The 14,613-nt window shown below is 37.2% G+C and overlaps 2 protein-coding genes across 3 annotated transcripts in view; one reads left to right on the top strand and one right to left on the bottom strand.

Annotated features, from left to right (window-relative positions):
* The window catches only part of LOC131682176 (START domain-containing protein 10-like), a 42,691-nt gene extending 34,236 nt beyond the window's left edge, over positions 1 to 8,455 (bottom strand). The window contains exon 1 of the mRNA XM_058963464.1: positions 7,841 to 8,455. The gene's annotated coding sequence lies outside the window, so the exon portion shown is untranslated. The remainder of the gene's footprint in view (positions 1 to 7,840) is intronic.
* LOC131682173 (phosphopentomutase) overlaps positions 1 to 14,613 on the top strand; it is a 207,858-nt gene that overhangs the window by 164,334 nt on the left and 28,911 nt on the right. The window contains exon 1 of one of the 2 annotated variants that reach the window (XM_058963451.1): positions 8,933 to 9,056. The exons of the other annotated variant lie outside the window; for it this stretch is intronic. The gene's annotated coding sequence lies outside the window, so the exon portion shown is untranslated. Of the gene's footprint in view, positions 1 to 8,932; positions 9,057 to 14,613 lie in introns of those variants that run through there. 2 annotated transcript variants of the gene reach the window in all.

Genomic DNA, 14,613 nt, shown 5'->3' with positions numbered 1-14,613 from the left:
ATTACGTATTAAATGTGCTATTGTTTATCGCAAATGAACTCATAGATGCTATTATGTTGTAGTCATTCGGTCGATTAGTAGACGGTTGTTTGTTTTATTTAGTACGATTATTTGACACAGAACGTTGCGGAAGTTTTAAATGGCCAAAATTTTTACCATTCAAAATTACATTAAACTTGGAGAGCAATATTTAAATACTGTTTAAAATAGAGGAAATATTTATTTTTTCTAGAACTGGAAACAACATTTTTTTGCATTAGGGAAGTGAATTATTTTTTTATTCGGCGAATTAAAAAAAAAACTTTGCTGAATGAGAGATAGATTGGAGTTGTTTGAATTAGAAATAAGGTCGTGATCTTATTTTGGCTTTAGTTCCTCGTTCCACAACCGATGTAATGCATAGACATTGGTACCATTGGTCGATGATTTGTTCCCATGAAACAGTATAATAACTAAAATGATTTGAAAATGATGAAATCTTCGCACCCTATCATTTGAGCTATGGCATTCAACAAAGATAACCAACACTAATCTAACCAACGACTTTAACCGGGTAGTGCGTAAAAATAGACTCATAACCCTATTGTTAAAAGAAAAATTATAATCTATGCCTGATGAGTTATTTAATCTGTTCATTTCAATTTCATAGACACTTCCCAGTGGCCGTTTGTATCTTAAATATTATAAAATTATGTTTTAAATAACCCTGTTTGACAAAAAACTGGAGTGTGCTGTGACCGTTGTTTTTCGGAAAGTAGATTAAAAATAATGAAAAATGGCATTTTACGTACGTTTCGGATCGATTTTTATGAGTATTCAATTTAATTGCGTAATTAGATTTTGTACACAATGTCGCGTTCTCAAGTTTTGCACTTTTAAAGTTAAAAATACTGAAAAAGTTGTTCAAGAACAGTTTTTACTGCTTACTGTCTTGGTGTCCCATAATTTCCAAACCAACTTTGGAGATTATCAGGAATCATAATATATTGGCTCAAATGGCACGTTCCTCGTATATAGTCATGGATTTGTACCTTGCCGTGTCTTCTCAAAATTTCCTGAGCGGCAGGAGGAAGGAAGTAGAATTGGAAGGGTAGGAAAAATAACAGCACAAAACAAACAATAGGTAAGTTAAAGTCACAAGTAGTTCAAATCGCTCGCGAGTAAGCCTAAAGCTCTTTACCAGATTGAATATATGTATGTCTCTGAGTTTCAGTCGTCCAAACACGGAGTCGTCTATGTTAGGACGGCCGAAAACTCGAAATCGCAATTGCGCTACTGCTTGACAGTTGCATATCAGATGATATGAGGTTCCGTAGACGGATTCACAAAGATCACATGAAAATGACTCAGTGTGCTATAAAGTTGCCGTGTGATAATTGAGTTTGCAATGTCTTAAAATGGCCATAAAACAGATCCTGACGTACTAGAGACACACGGAAGATGCCATTTTTGGTTACATTCCTTCCCTTTTTTGAAAAGCAATCTCAAGACACATAAGTTGGTTTGGTCTTAGCTGTATTAAGAGATCGTTTCTGATTTAGTTGTCTTTTCAATATCTACGAATTCGGAAATAAGAAAGTACGCCATTTATATTAATGAGTAGAACCTAAAACAACAGTGCACCAAAGTACTAAATCTACTACTACGAAGTTTCAAGAACAATCAATCAAACTAGATTACACATAAAACAACACGAAATGAAATACAATCAATGAAAAAGCAGTGCATAGCTTAACTTGAATACAACAGGCTTCTGGTCTGGGGGTACAGGACCTAAGATGAAGGTCAATCTAAATATACGACTTGCCCAACTGCTGCGAAAAGACTGCTTATGTTGTTTTCAAGCATGCCCGATTTTTCAAGATGTTACAATTAAGACTTAACAGATTCCTAATCTAAGAGAGGACAATTTCAATAAGCGACGGAGAGTAAGTACAAGGATGCTAATTACATACATAAACTTATTTTCAATAGCGTTCAGCTCTTCAACTGTATTTGTTGATCTTCCATTTCTCCCTGCCCTTGATACTGGTGGTACCGTTGGTAACAATATCTGATGATCTGTTTCACGTTTGAACAATTCATTATCGTCATGACTATAAATAAAATTGAATATGCCTCCTTTGGTTTGAAGTAAATTCAATGCATTTGCTTTAAGTTGCGAAATGAAGCGGAGTAAAAATTACCCAAACGCCCAAAATAAATAAAATTACAATTTTTATGATTTTTCGATAGTAATGATAGATCAATTTTTCGATAAATGGATTTTGCGGATTTTTGTTGACGAAAATACTGCCATTAAAAGTTTAGCCCGATTCTAATTGTAATTCAATTCTAATCATTAAATCAGCAATGAAATCGTCAAGAGGTAAAAATTTATCGCAATGTTTTTCTGTTCCGGAAAGACCTAGTTTCGTTTATTTTTTTATAAATCGTATATCTATCCATCTTTTATTATATAAATGTCAATGTTTATATGTATATGATTTTTAGACTCCCAAACGGCTTAACCGATTATCTGCCCGTCAGATGGCGCTTCGGAACAAATTGTGTTTTCCTCCTATTTCGATGAAAGTCGCAGCTACGCACGATAGGTATTAGCTAGTAAGACATGAAAGAAGGTCTTCTCGACAAATTTTTCATTCGCAAAAATACTTATTTACTACTTGAATAAAATGACCCGTAATTTTTTATTAAGTTATTCCACGCCGAACGTCCCCTCTCGCAGGTTGATGGGATTGACGGTATTGTAAACATCATCAAGCCACAATATATTCAATAGAGTTATCTAAATATAAGGACCTTCGCTCTTTTTAGTTTTTATTTGCACCAAGTTCTACTACTAGAGGTTAATTAGTTCTCATGTTAATAATCCACCAAACATTATGACTACTGAGGATTTGATTTATATAAGAAGCCCACTTCAAGATGTTGATTACAATACGCCTCGATAGTGGTGTGTCGAGGAGGCCGGGAGGGCTGATATGAGCCTTTTGTCTGTTCTATACCTTTCCTCTATTCACCAGCTCATAACCAACAATCAACCCGTAACAAATAGATAATTGAGAAAGGATGTGCTATGTGTGGTGATTGGCTATTCAAGTATTAGTAGTGTTTGAAGTACTAATGTATGTCTCATGTGATGATCATAACTTCAGCTGTATCTTGTACCTATGTAATCTATTACGTCTCTCATATATTGTCTTTTATTTCTTCTTTTCGAGTCCTATACTGCCATTCTACACCCGCCTTCAGCTGAATCAACAACGATGGTGATAGTGAACGTCTTAACACTCACACATTCTCAAATGCGGTCTCAGCGGGAACCTACAAAAATGCCATCGTGCACGCGATTACGAATCGGTCACGTCCGAAAGTCTATCCTTGATCCTAGAAGCCTAGGTCCATGCCTTCAGCTGGACCAATTAAGAAAATACGCCCATACCTATTAGACAACACGTCTCATGGCGACATGACCGGGAACCCTATCGATATAAACGATCCCACTCTCTGCCAGAATTCAAACCGCGCACTGAAATTTTAATATCAGACTCACGGTTCGCGCAACCATTCAAGAACACACGTTACAAAATCACGTCAGCGCACAAACGTTAGAGCCCCTCGCGATTTTCCAAGCAACCTACGAACTCGCAAACATGATTACACCCCGGTGATAAGGTGAAAATCTCAGCACTCATAAACTTACCAACACGATCTCAAGTGTCAACCTACAAACTCCCGCGCTCGCGCCATCATGAATCGGGATCGTCCGGAAGTATCTATCCCCGGTACAAACAATCTAGGTCCTTGTTAATTATTAAAAAAATAATAAAATTGAAAAATAACTACCATATCCACTAGACAAAACGTTCCATGGCGACATGACCGGAAACTCTAGTGATATGGGGTAACTCTCTCCCTGTCAGAATGTGATCCGTACACCGAAAACTAAAGATCAGAATGACGGTCCGCGAATATATAAATCGCCGCAGGGTTTCAAAATCGAATTTATACACGCGAAGTCACATACACGCGAGCACACGGGACAAACACGTCAACATACGAACGCTTAAGCCCTTCGCGATCATCTACGCACACCTATGCCCGCGATCGCGTAAACTTGATAACACTGCGGCAATTGTGTGAACGTTTTAGTACTTACGAAGTTACAAACGCGATCTCAAACGCCAACCCGCAAATGCGCGATCATGAATCGGTCACGTCCGGAAATCTTTAACCTTTATTCTAGCAATTTTGGTCCATACATTCAGTTGGACCAATCAAAAAAAAATAAAGCTCATATCCACTAGACCACGCGTTCTACGACGACATGATTGGGATCTCTAATGATATGGAAGAGCCCACTTCCTTCTGGAATCTGAACCGTGCACAAAAAATTCAGTATCAGATTCACGGTCCGCGTGCGATCATTCTAGAACACACGCGAATATGCGAAAGGCACACGGTTATGAAATAGAATTTATGCACGCGAAGTTACACGTTAGCACACGCGACATACAAACGCACACGCGATCGAGCACATTAACGTACAAATATTCGAGCCCTTCGCGATGATACACGCGATTCCGAGTCCCTACGCCCGCACATGCCTGAACCGTACAAAGAATATCACATTCAGAATCACGGCCCGTTACAATTGGCCTATTGCAGTGTTTTATTGGGCGACATTGCCTGTCTCGTCTGCAAATTGTAGTATGTGATTCTGACGGGGAGCCCTTCCGAGAATCTAGCTCTACAGCTCCAGTAGGACAACTCTCGAAAAAAAAAGTTATTCCACGCCGAACGTCACCCTCACCACGCACAGATTTCGACCGCAAACTCGTACGGACCAACATGGCTGTTGCAGCTTTTGTGGCATCAAACGATAATGAATGGGAGCGCGCCAGGCACGCGTGTAATTCATTTATTCAGCCTGTAATTTTGAATTAAAAGCGATTACACGTATATTGGGCTGTCCCAAAAAAATAATCGATGTTCGCAAAGTCATGATGCTCAACCCTATAATGAAAGATAAGCATGTTTTAAGCACTTTTGTAAAACAAATCACGTTTCTAAAAAATATCATCTAGAGGTTCCACAAATGCGATTTATGAAAAATTGTCATTTTTGAGCAAAATTGTCGTATATAAGCGGTTTTCGCAACTTTTTCAAAGCCCAATTATTTTTTAAATATTTTTTTTTATTTCAAGTGAACGGTATAACGCTCCCATAAGACGCTATTGAATTTTTAGCTGATCCGATTCCGGAATTAAGAGTCCGATCACAGTAGCTTTGACCACATTTGCTACCTATGACGGATCTTGATGCTTCCGGGGAACTCGCCAAGTTCCCGAGCTAATGTCACACCTATTTCCCAGCAAGCTTTTAACCGATTTTTACAAACTTAATTTCAAATGAAAGATATAATACTCCCATTGGCTGCTATAAAATTTCATTCAGTTCTGACTTTTGGTTCCGGAGTTATAGGTTGGTTATTTCGGTCACATAGAACAATAGTACAATCGTATACCTCAGAGGCTAAAAATCTATTGGAATGGTCACCAAATTACATCGATTCGCTGGTCTAGATCACTGATTGCCAATCAAAGATTCTTGGAATATATTGTCCACTATTGACAATTCCGGAAGCCCCGATTTCCGGGCATCGATTCTTATGATTGAATCTCAACCCAAGTCTCTAATTGAAGGTATAGTTGGTTGTTTCATCCCCCCCCCCCCTTCTTACCCTTAAACCTTCCCCCTTAATTATTCTCTCCTCTTCGACCACCCTCACACTTGCATTCCCTTCAGCTACCCCGCATACCGAAATAAGATAAAGGATTTCTGACATATCTTTGACTCCCACTCTGGTAGCCCCCACCCATAAATATAACATTGAACTCATGCTAAATAAACGAATTAAATATTATATGTTTAAAGTGAGTTAGCGTCGATTTGGTAATCGTGTAGTACGAGCGAAGTATAAGAATGTAATAGACATTTCCACAATTATATTGAACGTAACCAGCTAATGAATCCTAGTTTAGGTAAATGAGAAAGGCACAATCGCACCACTAGGTGGATTAAAACAGGTTTTTTTTATTCTCAAAGTCAAGGGTCAAAGTAAGCTCAGATGCTATTTCAATTGATTGATAGGGTAAAAGGAGATTATTCCATACAATCTCTAACTCTCAAAAAGGAAAGGGGTCTCAGAGGCCCGGCTAGTTACAGATCTCTAGTTTCAATGACCTTGTAATTTGAAATACAAATGATCAAGCGTTTTCGGGCTCTCGATTCTCTCGCTGAAAAAACGATTCAAAAAAGAGGCTTTTGATTGCATTAGTTCTTAGGAGCGATGCTTCTTGAAGTCACAATTTTAGCATGCATTTTTGAGGGTTAAACACTATGCGGAAAGCAGGGAACAACCAATTGCCCCATTTGCAAAGCCATTTGGGATCGCAAGAGGAACTCAAATTGTGCTGTGCTCATTAACCAGGATAACTATCATTTTTCCCATATTTGAGTTGAATGTAAAAAATCGATAAAAATTCGCTTTACAGGATTTCTAAGAAGCAGAAGAGAAGTGTCTTTTTGGACAGAATACAGCTGATTTATGGTGGGTTGGAAGACCCGTTGTGTATTGCATACTTGAATTCTTAAATGATGTTTTCTATAATGATCTTTTTGTATAATCTGTTGCGATATTACAAAATATAATCAACAGGTTGAACCCATTTTTTATTGATCCAGTACATCAAAAATTTCAGCTTGGACTAGAATTATTGCGTCCTTTTTTAAATTGGAAGAAAATGGGGAAAATATGATAATCGTTAATTTTTTTTAAAAGTTGGCCTAAAAATTAATATTTAATATTTGGCTTCTGCAATAAAAGGCTCTTTGAATTTTTGATTTCAGATTAGCAGAACATCCGGAATCCTGGCAATCATCGCCCAACATTTTTTGACACCGGCACCATTCCAAAAATGCAATATATATGATATGAAAATACCGAACACATAATTTATGTAGTTCACCATAAAAATCACCGAAATGCGTAAACACAACTGTTACATGAGCCGACCGCCTTACAATGAATCTAAGAGAAGAATGTCGAAACATTCGGCGATATATACAATTCAAAATGCTTCATGTACAAATATTAAAATAATTTTAGAACGCAAGAAATGTTCTTCACGTGAGAAGCGTTTCGAAGCGTTGCAAAACTCTACGCATGTTAGCTGTTCACAACATGATTAAAAAAAACCATAAAAAGACAATGATTCCTCGTCAATTTGAACTGTTAGTACTGTTTGTTCACTACCAATCGGTGAAATATCCTGCAACTTCTACATGTCTATTTTAAGCTTCTCTATTTCCGCAGTAGATGACACATAAAACAAATGTCACGGAAGTGAGAAAGGGTATCCTTATGGAACATAGTCGAGTGTAGTTTACCTCTGGACATATTGGATGTCGTATATCATGGCAGTTGACCTAAATTCGACATCATATAGTCGTTTGATTATTCTACCTTTTCTTGTTTCAGGCGACGTTTGATGGTTGTGAGATAAGAAATTCAAATATGTGTCGCTAATTTAGATTTATATGGCACACGAATTTTCACGAGACCTTGACCATGCTTGCGAAGAATCAACGCGCCCTTGAAAGTTTCGAACAACAGTTGCGAACACAGTGGGTCAAATTTTATTTGATTTTTTGCCTATTTTCGATTTTCTGAAAACAATTTAGCTCAACTATTAATATCAAAACTGATACCGTATGTTCATGATCAAACATAATGTTAAATATAAATAAACCCAATGTTGCAACTTTTACCTACCTTTATATAGAGTATCGCCAGTTGTTCATATATGATTTTTTAGTACACAATGCAAAAGTTAAACTTCATGATACCAGTTTTATGTGATACATAGTCTAAGCTTTCCAGATGTCAATACTCCGAATTGGTATCGGCTTCGAAATCTCTTCCTTGCTTCAATTGCATATGAAAATTCAAATCACACTAACATTACCTCGGACACAACCTTACTATACACACACTAGCTCACGTAACTATTCCTGCACTGCTGTAATTATGTTACTTCACTGCTGCATTTTTATTAATTTTAATGGAATAAGCTTATCACTCCTTTGGATCTTCAAAAACACCCGATAATAGCACCTTAATTTTCCGACAAACAAACAGCGATGCAGGCTATTCTTCCACGTCGAGGATTGTTATCGCACAGTCAAACGAAAAAATAAACAACTCCAGGAGGAAAATTTTGATGAAGCGTAACCAAAGTTTTCTGCCTTTTCCCTCTGGCTGGACTGGGAAAAGAAATGTATGTATTACTACCATGCGCACAACATTACTAGCTAACTGGAGGAATTTATGTCACGCGAGGAGTAAGGCTAGATTGATACTGAACGAAACGACCCGAGCGGGACAAGCGTGACGTTTTCATTGCGTGTGCTTCTTGTTTTTGTACTTTGTTTGTATTTGTGTGGAAAACTTCCGCGAAGCTACCGAACCAAACTGTCATAATAATCTGTAGGGCTACCAGGATAGTAGTTACTTACGGAAGAACAAGGCAAACTTCGATTTGTGCATTTATTTAAGGACTACAGTGTGTTGATAAAAAATATGCACAAAATTAAAAAAAAAGTGGTCGTAATAATAATAACAGAGATTATCTATGTAATGACCAATCCAACAGGAAAAGTGCATCATACCACCATGCGTCTCCTTTACACAACATTTTACGACCAACGTGTATTTACTCGCCCGAATTCACTGTAGCTGTATACTATCTTATTACGTTTTCCTGTATGAACTAAATTTAACCCCTCTGAGTGTAACATAGAGGTAGCAACTGTAGCGGTCTAAATTATAACTGTAGTCTTCCATAACGCATCACAGGGCGCATGCTTCGGTTTTTGTCAGATTGTGTGTGGAACACGCATTTGTTTTTTTTCTGTCAAGTGAAACGTATGTTTTATCCGGCATCAATATTAACTCATATTTGTTGTTTGTGAGATTATATCGAGTGCAGGTAAATGTTTGAATATATGAAAAAACTTGATTTTTTTTGAAAGTTCATAAAAATTTTTGCAAGTAATCGGTCGATTTTGTTTCCTAATAACCGGTGGTTTTAGTGTCGAAAAATGTTCGTATAAATTCCAATAGAAACAACTTTTGGAGTTTTTCTTTCGTGAGGAGGACAAACTATGCAGTTTACTATCGTGAAATGCATATACCATTCGATTCAGTTCGTTAAGATCGCAAAATGTCTTTGTATGTATGTGTGTGTCAATTAACCCCAGAACGTTGCACTTGCGTTTTCCACCCTAGAACGTTGCACTGGGGTACACATGTACCCCACGCGGTTGATCGCGATTTTCGCAGTAAAAATGCAAACAAAAAAAAATGTATAATACATCATTTTCTTCGTTTTTCTACTGCAGAAACAGTTGTGTAAGAGAAAATACGGAATTTATTGAATCAATGATACATAAATTGGCTTGACCACAAAAAAATGGAAAATCGTGGTTTTGACTTTTTTTCACAAAAAATACTATAACTTTGCGAATTTTCAACCAATTTGAAAAAAATCAAATGATTCTAAAAGTTGAAAGAATGGTCTAGAAATGCTATAAAATGGAATTTCGAAATTTTTGAAACAATGCAATTATTTGGAAGAGTGAAAGTTTTAAAATCCGGTTTTGGAAAATGCCACTAAATGGGGTGGAAATTGAAATGAAAAAAATATTTCTGATCAGTAATACATTTGTAACACGCAACGTTACTGTTGCAGCAGATACTGTGCGCAAATTATACTTGCGAGTCATTATTTTGAAAAACTATTGAAAATAAACAATAAAAATCAGCAAAAATGAGAACGATTTTTTTTCTACTTAAAAATTAATTTAAATTAATTGAATAAATGATTAAAAACGAATATATAATACTAATTGTTACTTACGTAGTAAAACAACCAGTATTTAAAGTGGTATTGTCACGAATCATCCTTCTACTGACAGCACGAAACCTGACGAAACACTAACGGCAGCCGTACACTGGGGTACAAATGTACCCCACACCAACTTTGACACCTGCTTCCACGAAGGTTATAAGCAAAGGTTATACCACATTTTCTTACTCTTACTAAGAACTCTAAGTTGAATTATGGATAGGATCAGTAAATGGCGAATTCTCATCTTCACACGGCTCCAAAGATGGTGTGGGGTATATTTTATCCCAGTGCAACATTCTACGGTTTAATGTCACTCAATTTTCTCAGAATTGGCTGAACCGCTCCCATAAGCTGCAATTGAATTTTTAGTTCGTCTGAATTCTCATTCCGGAGTTACGGGTTAAAGAGTGCGATCACAAAGCAAATTCCCAGATAAACTGGTAATACTATGATGTCCGAATGATGTAATACATATGTAAATGAGTTCAACATTACTTGCATTTGGTGGTCTGGATCACTAATAACCAATTAAAGTAAATTTGACCAGATTGGTCACCTATGAGGAACAGAACTTTCGATTTCAAATGAATGATAAAATTTCATTCAGTTCTGAATTTTGGTTCCGGAATTACAGGTTGGTTACATGAGTCACATAAGAATTTCTCATTTAAACCGGTACAATCATAATCCGTCATAGATTGAAATCTATTGAAATGAACATCAAATTACTTTGATTCGCAGGCCTAGATTACTAATTGCAAATAAAAGATTCTAGGAATATATTGTCCGCTATCGATAAATCCGGACATATTCCAGAACTAAAACCACTTCGGTGATGACTGAACCTATTTGCGCTCACCTAGTCTCAAATGGAAGGTATAATGTGCAGTTGGGTGTTACAGCCCCTTCCAACCCCTCCTTCTCCTTCCTCACGGCTCCTCTCTCCACTCTTTCACTAATCCCTCGTTTCACAGACCTACCTCACACCCGCACAACTTGGTGGATTTAAACAGGTTAAATTGGCATTTTTTCGAGGTTGAATATGAATACTTTTTAATGTATCCATTACCAATCAAAAAGGTATACCGTTTTTGACCTTCCCTGAAGCCCTTCTAGAAAAAACCGGAATCTAGAAATTCTAGAATTGAGTGCTATCAAATTGCAGTGCTTGATATTTGACACGCTGGAAGTTGCATAAAATTGTGTTGCGGGTCGAGTTGTTTAATTCTAGAAATGTCCGGTTCAGGTTCAGAAATTTTGGAAATCTTGGGTTCGAATTTGGGATTTCCAGTTTTAAAATTCTCTGTAGCATTAGTGCTTTGATTGAATAGTTTATTGTGTAAACAATTAATATTACAGCAGCTGTGGTTATGGTCCAGTAGGATATTGATAACAGTCTATTATCATTCTCAGGTCAAAGCAGCATCTAGCTTGTTGAAGTATCTCAACTGAGAATCGATCTACTTGGTTCCTGCTCCCTTGTATATTAACCTATCTTGCCTTGTGTATGAGGGAAAGCTTCCACAGCTTTGATTCATGAACCGTATTTCCATAAATGCGACTTCTATGTTGGAAACCTTCTTACACCCATCTTCGTACCTTTCAACAAAAATTGCATGACTAATGCACGAGAAATGCATCTTACATGTTTACTTGTTAATAGTGTCGCATGTTTTATATCTGATCTTATACCTGGCGATATGTGGATTGTCACAGTCAATATGACTGCTGATAATAGAGACAGGAAATGCGTCTATTGCTCGGTAAATTAGCCAAATAATGAATTATGACCTTCTGATGATTTCAAAAGGGTTGTATCATACGGAGCCAGATATGGGAATCAGCAGTGATGCCATTATGCCCATCACACAGTTTGGGACAGCTAAGATATCAATTCGAGAAGCTCTGAATTCATGGAATACTTGAGCAACATATACTGCTTAATAAGAATCTGCATATGCTCATTGCAGAAAATCGCCCGACATGTGCTCGTTCTGGCAGGGAAGAGGTGTTAGATGTAACTCTCCGCTCTGCCAGTATCACGCATGGGTTATCTGATCATATATACATAAGCTGACCAAGGCTAGGAAAAATCCGTATACCTTTCAATTTGAAATTGTATACGAAAAAGTTGATTTATTAAGCAGTTCAGTATTCCTCTGTGAGTGGTGGAGTGCAGAAAGATGTAAGAGTTCGTGTGTTAGAATTATGAACTTTGTTTTTTTTTTAAATAGCAGTGCGCATTCATGAAACCAAACTAAAATTAGTTTACCATCATCGTTTCGCTCATCACATTATGATTTTAAAATATTCAGAAAAAATGGTTTTCCATTTAACATTTTTCATGGCATGTTCAGAATGAACTAATAGTTCTTGCTGTACAGGAAGATTCTTAGAAATTATTGCAGACTGAATCTTGGCATTTAGATTCCAAGGCATGGGGAACTGGATTCAAAAAGATTTCAAATATACAAGACCAGGAATCTCGGAATTTTAACTAAGATCCGGATGCAGATTCGTGAGGCCTGAAACGTTTGTTTGCAAAATGTTGAAATATGATTACTGAATTAAAGAAAATGTTTCCCAGTTCTCAAATTCACAAAAACAGGTGTACGCATAAACAGGGTGCTATACAAATCGACGGCATAAAAGTAAATTACAAAACAACGGGGTTTTGTTTTTCGAATTCATCTCATAAATAGTAAGCACAGAAGAAGGGGAAGTGCACGCAATTTACTATGACGCGTAGAGATTCTTTTTTGCATCAGAAAAATATTTGCTTCCTGTCCTCGTGGTTGTACAATACTTGATGATCGCTGTTGGCTTTTCTTTCTTACTTCTGGCCATTGCAAACAACGAGTGTGAATTCTTTATCATTTGCTGTCTCACTGATGACGCTTGTGTTTGATTTGGAGTTACTGGGCACAGTTTTTGCGGTTTTACAGATGCCATTATTGCCTGAACATGATCGTGAACCGTTTTAACATAGAACGGGTAGGAAGGAATCTGCCATTGAAACGAGCAAAACGTTGTCTTTTGAATGGTAGTGTATTGTGTTGTAGGAAGATCGCACCACGTAATCACTATTGGAGTATCTAGTAATATGTTTGTCCCTCAATCCTTCGTAATTTATTCCACTCTCCTGTATTGCGATATGACAGTTTTAAAGGCTATATCGCAAGAACGATGCGCCTGATCATATAGTCGCATTTCGATTTTGCCGTTATCCATAAACACGAAGTTTTTGAAATGTATTCTTACGCGTCGTTGTGTAGGTTGTTATGTGAAATGAGTTTATTTGCATGGAGCAATCTTTGCATGTTATCATTATTGAATGCTGGATATGATGTAATTGGATAAAGGTGACTTTCGTAGGGCTTAGTTCTGAAAACTTTTAGCAAATGTTCCACCTGGCGAATACCCGGTCTAATACGAAAAAAAAACAAAATCAAGAGTCATTGACATCCACACATTTCACACCCACGACCTCGCAATCATAAAAACGTACAACTTTCTAAAAGCTGTCTCAAGCGACAACGCACAAACGCCAGCTCTCACGCGTTCATGAATCGTACTCGTCCGGGAGCTCCCACTCTAAAATAGGGTACTTGTATACAGTAGTACACTCAAAATTAAACTCAACAACCAACGCAAACACTCAAATGGACTTCTTTCATCTTAAGAGAGGTTTATGGTTGTTTTGAAGCATTCCAAGCCAGACTAGTTTTCGGAATGGAAAATATCATATGGAATCGGGGTGGGACAGACAATTGCTTTTCATTTTCACGCAGCATTTGATCTAATCATACAAACCGGCCAGTAAAAGGATTTTTTGAAAATTAAAAAAGCAATAGTTCGTCACATATACTACACACATCAGTATTCGTTCAATGGCAGCTCCAACCTGTTACCAACATCACCAGCGAGAGTTCTAGTGTGAACGATTCCTGGTCTTGGAATTTGACGATATTTAATACCGTCCAAAATACTTTTGTTATTCCTTGCCAAAGTTGTATGTTGATAATCATTCAAATATTGAATGATCGTCGGGACAACTTTATGTTTTCGTTTAGGAACGATCAGTGCAAGATTTCTAAAAATCTTAATGGTTCCATTCCGAAGCGAATCAACATGGCATTTAAACATAATGGGAGTTCGATGAATTACTAAATGTAATATTCATTATCACTTGATAATTACTTGAATGAAGCTATAAATCTTGAACTCAAATTTGATCAATTCGTGACATACAGCTTTTGTTTCCGTGGCTGCTGGAATATTAAAAGAAATTAGAATGGAACTACGTAGATTTAAAAGGGTGATATCTCCCTCCCGTTACCTGCATGTTATCCTTAATATTTTCAATTTTGGAAGGCTACTGTGTAAGGTATGTGTTTGATGGCATGGTCAACAATATGAAAAAAATATTTTGGCGATTCAGGTGCTGGCTTCATACGCCCCTCGTTGTATGTTCCAGTCCCAGTCGGGACGGATTACTGGTGGTCTGTTGGATGGTAGCACTAGTGCAGCAATTGCACTGTGCATCAAGAATCGGTTGCGAAATCTGTTGCAGCAGAAGGTTCAGTTCTGTAGTGGAGTATAGTATCAAAGCGTTGCTTTTTAGTATAAGGGTGTG

The sequence above is a fragment of the Topomyia yanbarensis genome, chromosome 2 (assembly GCF_030247195.1).
Source record: "Topomyia yanbarensis strain Yona2022 chromosome 2, ASM3024719v1, whole genome shotgun sequence".
Lineage (NCBI taxonomy): Eukaryota > Metazoa > Arthropoda > Insecta > Diptera > Culicidae > Topomyia > Topomyia yanbarensis.
The sequence above is the reverse complement of the archived record's forward strand: the minus strand, read 5'-3'. Positions and strand labels throughout refer to the sequence as shown.